The sequence below is a fragment of the Chrysochloris asiatica genome, unplaced genomic scaffold (assembly GCF_000296735.1).
Source record: "Chrysochloris asiatica unplaced genomic scaffold, ChrAsi1.0 scaffold00176, whole genome shotgun sequence".
NCBI lineage: Eukaryota > Metazoa > Chordata > Mammalia > Afrosoricida > Chrysochloridae > Chrysochloris > Chrysochloris asiatica.
In genome coordinates this window covers 4,517,786-4,523,540 of record NW_006408694.1, presented here as the reverse complement: position 1 = coordinate 4,523,540, position 5,755 = coordinate 4,517,786, and positions in this window count along the sequence as shown.

Below are 5,755 nucleotides of genomic sequence, written 5' to 3'. Positions count from 1 at the left end.
CTACGCTACTTTAGGATTTACTTTTAAAGTTGAAGATTCATTCTGTTCATGTTTATTTAAAGTCTGGGTAGCCTTTTGGGGAATGGTGACTTTATGGGGAGGCTCTTTATAAAAATAGGTCACTTCTCCAGTATCTGTTCCCACAAGAGCCAAGATACTTTGAATCTTTTTCTTGTTTTCTACTTCCCTGATTCTCAGTCGTTTTCTGAGTAGAGGCGTAAAACATGTTCTTGTTCCTAGAAAAGGCAGATCTGCATGTTACTTAAAGCTTTCTGCAATTCAGCAATCCTTCTGCTGCAAATCCCATTCTAGTTTATGCTGCCCTTCACAAGCTTCTTTGTATAGTTCCAGTTTCTTCAGTAGGTCCTTATTTTCTGTCTCACACTCGGCCATCTTATTTTGAAAATATTCCAGAAGCTTCTGGGAAGGACAGAGGATGGCAAGGCGGTCTTCAGTGGAAGGCAAAGGTGAATCTGAATCTGGGAAAGATATTCCCCTCCACCTGGTAGAACCACTGAACCTGGAGGAAACATTTCTGCAAACAGGGGTGTGTGTTGGGGTAAAGTTCATGCTTTCTTTTTCACACTTCACACAAAGCTTCCAAGTCATAAGAAAACATATTCTTTAGACATATAACCAATTGTTTTGGGAACTGGTTGGTTAGAAAATGCCATATATGCTGGTGTTGACTGTCTATCTGAGTTTTATTGATATTGGTGATGATATCATACAGTAGATAAGAGCTCACATGCAAACCAAAGACAAGTGGATTCAACCTTGGATCTAATACTGTGTGAATATAGCAGCTGTGTGAATACTTTCCTAATGTCCATTGTCTCACCTGTAAAATGGGTCTAAAAATAGGGTCCACCTCTATGTTCGGTGTGGGATTAAATGATAAGGGCATTTCCGTATATTGTAAGCTTTGCACAACTTTGAGATGTATCTGTCAGTGAAAGTCAGGTCGTTCATTACCTGGAAGTAATAACAGCACTCAGTGATCATCAAAATGCTAGAATTGGGAAATTAATTTTAAGGCAAAGCAGAATTTCCTTGCAAATTCTTCATTCTTGTATCCTGGGACAGGAGATCTGAGTTAAGAGTTCTTAGTGACCTAATTCAGAATCTCCTACTTGTTGAACTATTGTATCTACTCAAATTGCAGACAGCCTCAAGCAACCCTGTGCCACAGGGGTGAATTACATAGGGTCAGCTACAGAAAGTAAAATCCAACTAAGCCCTTATATTTTAATTTAGTAAAAAGCTATATTCCACTGAAAACCTATTTCGGTTACCTACCCTGCAAAGGAGATCTGGTAGCATAGTGGTTACGAATTGGGCTGTGATCCACAAGGTCAGCAGTTCGAAACTGCCAGCGGTTCTGCGGAAGAGAGATGAGGCTATCTGCTTCCGTACAGACTTACAGCCTCGGAAACCCTGTTCAGGGTGGTTATGTGTCTGAACTGAATCGACGGTACTTAGCAACAACAACAACAAACCCTGCAATAAGTGTACAAATATATAGGCCAATAGGAGTGTTTGCTTCAATTTAAGTTGTGTCCTTTGCTTCAGTGTTCTTCCGTAGACAATTATTTTGCAGTGAAAGACTTTGAAGAGGGAATTTTGGGGGAACAAGAAAATATAAGATAAGTAAAGAAGTACTCATTTATTATATAATTGTTTAGCCATTGAGAAGAAATAAATTAGAAAAAAAAAAAAAGTTCCGGTGTTAAAAACATTAATAATGCTTTTCTTAGTACCAGATAGGAAAAATCCCTGTGAGGAGAATCTCAGAAATGTTGCAGCTAGAAATAACCTGGAAGACCCTCTACTCTAAACCTGCAGTTTGCTGATAAAAATAGTTTTGCAGGCAACTTGGCTAGGTCTCCCTGCAAGACTCTGATAGAGCAATGACTTTGCCACAGGCTTTTGACTTAGTGTTCATCTGGGTGATTGGGTCTCTTTTAATAGCTCTGCTTTGGCTTGTGTTGAGTTCCTGTGGAAGCTTCATTTGCAAAAACAGTCTGTAGACTCTGCCAATACTATTGTTGTCGTTGTTAAGTGCCATAGAGTCGGTTCCAACCCATAGTGACCTTGGGTAGGGTTTCCGAGGAGCAGCTGGTGAGCTTGAATCGCCAACCTTGAAGTTCACTATTAGAAACCCTCACTTCTATCTGTTAATAATGACTGATAGTGGGGCAGCAAAACAGGTGCCATGGATAGTATTTGTTCCATTGATAGTATTTCATTCTTTCAACCTAGTCTATTTAAACCTACTCAGTTATATTTTTGCATATGGGAAAAATGTTTTTACTTATTTAACATGTAAAGTGAGGTTCATATCTCATTATAATTTAGTGATTTATTGTTGCTGTTAAGTGTCATCGAGTTGTTTCCAACTTTTAGCGACTCTGTACAGGGTTTCCAAGGAGCGGTTGGTAAGTTTGAAGCAAACTTGAGATTCAAACGGACCTTGCAGTCCAGCACATTATCCTGCAGTGCCACACAACACTAGTAGTGATATTTCTGTTCTGACTTGGGGTAATGTCAACCAATATATCAATCTAGCTCCCTGTTTAATTTGCCATCATGTGAAAGATTTAAACCAGTGAACTTTAAGCTCAGGATATTCCCACTAGTCTTTACTAGCAACCAGTAGAATGCCAGGAAGACTTGGGATCTCATCTCAAAACAGAACCCATCATTCACAATGCATTGCATCAGAATTATATTGGAATTCAGCAAGAGATTTTCTATGAATCATTGAAGGATTCCATTATTCAAGAAAATATAACCTAAGATGAAGACTATGTAACAAAGTCAGAAATGATGTGAATATGCCACTATGTCACCTGTGATTCTATCAGAAGATTTCTGAAATTTTACTGGAGAAAAAAAATCTCATAGTCAACCACTTGAAATCTTTTCTAGAAAAGTCTTAGTTTCTTCACTGTCATATCAAAGCATATATGCAGTTTTAACTTACTGAATACATTTTGTTTTCATTTGATTTTGCCTTAATATGGTCCTGGTTTAGCACTGTGGGTTAATGTGCCAAACAGCAAAGCCACTTGAACTGCAAGGTTGGTGGTTCAAGCTTACCAGTCGCTCCTTGGAAACCCTATACAGGGTCACTATGGGTTGAAACTGATTCAACAGCACTTAACAACAACAGCAACAGTGGTTATATAAGTGAAATTATTTTACCATTTTTAACACAAAAGAATTGGTATATAAAAACATGTAGTTTTAAAAGTAGCTGAAAATAGAATAAAAGCAAGATTAACTTTTTTGAGTCTAATTCTCCCAGAAGATAAAAATAATGGACAATGGTGTATGTGACCAGGCGTTTCTATAATCTAATAACACCAATTTTGTGGGAATAAGCTATTGATATGTTATAAATCTTAACTGATCATAACAAGGGATTACGTTTGACACACAGCCACAAATGAAATGGCATTCTAGTAATAGCTATGTAATTAAACTGAGTATAGCAACACTTTATCATTTACTTGCATGTAAATATACTTAAATAGAAATATGGAGGCTAATGTAAGAAAGGAATCCTGGTGTGGTACTGTAGGATAAGTACTGGACAACTCATCACAAGGTTGGTTGTTGAAATCCATTGGCCACTTTTCAGAAACACAGTGATTCTGAGTCAGAATCGACTCAACAACACTTAGCAACAGCAAATGTAAGAAAGGAGCCCAGGTTGTGCAGTGGTTAAGCACTGGGCTGCTAACTGAAAAGTCAGTGATTTGAATACGCCACCAACTCAGCAGGAGAAAAGACCCGGAGGTCTCCTTTTGTAATGACTGCAGACTCAGAAACTCTATGGTGCAGTTTGGCTCCATCCTATAGGGGATTCAATTTGAGGTCACACAACAACAAAAAGGTCAGTTAGTCAACTTTTGTCAATCAGTAACAATTAATGCAGTGCACATAAATGTGCTGCAAACTTTGTGACCAGTGGAAGCAGATAGCATACTGTGCTCCTGTTTTCTTCAGTGAAGTTAATTCTGTAGCTTGAAAGGATAACAGTTATCATCTTGTTAAAAGCTCCCATTTTACAGCCAGGAAACTGAGGATTCTTAAATCATACCCCCATCTTTTGGCTCAAAGTCCAATGCTCTCTGTTATACCTCATTGTTCTTCACTAATTATTGATAGTCTGGTCAAATACCCTTTGTGTATGCTAAGATTTCTTTGATAAAGACAGTGGAATAAACCATAAAGAACTTGACAAGATATGGCAAATCTTCCACAATATGTTATAAATTAATAAGGACATAGTCTATCTCCATTTTTTTCCATTAAACTCTGAATTATGACACATATGGAGCTTAAAATAACACTATGTGTATGACTTACATTCATGAAAAATGACAGTATTTAACTTACCACAATAGTCTTTAAGGAACTGGAAATCCTCTCCAATCCCAATTCCCTCATCATCTTGCTCTTGGTTTTATAAATGTTTTACCTTCTTTTGGATTATTTATTGATGAAAAATATTCTTCATCTCAGGCTCTCTTATTGCCAATAATATGAAATAAGTAAAATCACATTTTGTATTCAGTATTCAAAAGGGGCTACTTAAATATGTTATGGTTCTTTTGAAAGTTCAAAAATGTTTAGAGAAGTGAACATTTTGACAAAATACACAGCTGTCAAATTTATTTACTGTTCACATCTACACCCTTAAGTTTGCAGTTATTTAAGTTTTAAGCAATTGTCTAGATTGTAAATTTGAAGACTCTTTCAGTTCACATTTTATATTAGGTGGCTATTTGATATTTCACCAAAGAAAACTTGTAAAATACTGAAAACATTATACATTTTCCTACTTCTGGAACTGAGCCACTATTAGCTATCACTATCAGTATTGAATTATGATGACCTGGGGTTCTAGGATCTGGAGAAATGTCAGCATAACATGACTGTTGAGTACATGGGAGGCAGACACAGTGACTGAAGCTTAAGTCATAAAAGGGCAGTTTATGGAAGATCTTTATACCACACTCAGGGTGTGGGTAGTATGCTTTTAACAGTGTGGTCTCCTCAACGCATTCCAACTATTCTAAATGTCAGTAATGTATTCCCTTTGCAAATTTTGTCTCTGAAATTTATAAAAATGTATTTTTTGCTCATTATACAGATAATAGAATTGATTGCCATTATGATTTTCTCTAAAAATTATTATCATAAAAGGGAAAAATCACTTACAGGCAACAAATAGAAAAGGATAGTTAGGAGGAAACACAGATTTTAGCTTTGGAAAAATATATGAACTCTTCAGAAAATGTATTACAAGTTAACTAAATCAGCCACAGACATAAATTGGTGGGTGATTAGCTTTTGTCAAAAAAATAATTTTCATTGTCAAATAATTCAGTAGGGTGCTGGTAAACACAACATTCTCTCGATTAAATTATTCCAGCTAGAAATCTGCCTCCAACAGTTTTAATTTATCTGACTAGCACCACTTTTGCACCTAACACTCTTGTTATGCAATTGCACTCACTGTAGAGTATTTCAAATGTTCTAAGCCTCCTTGTGTGGCACTGTAGGAGCAACACTGGACTGTGAACTACAAGATTGTCAGTTCAAACCCACCAACTGCTCTTCAGAAAAACCCCACATAAGGACATTATGAGTCGGAACTGATTCTATGGCAGTTAGCAACAACAAAAGGATCCTTTGGCACAAAGAATTAGTTTGTGCTAATAGTTTGGAATAGAAGAATTCT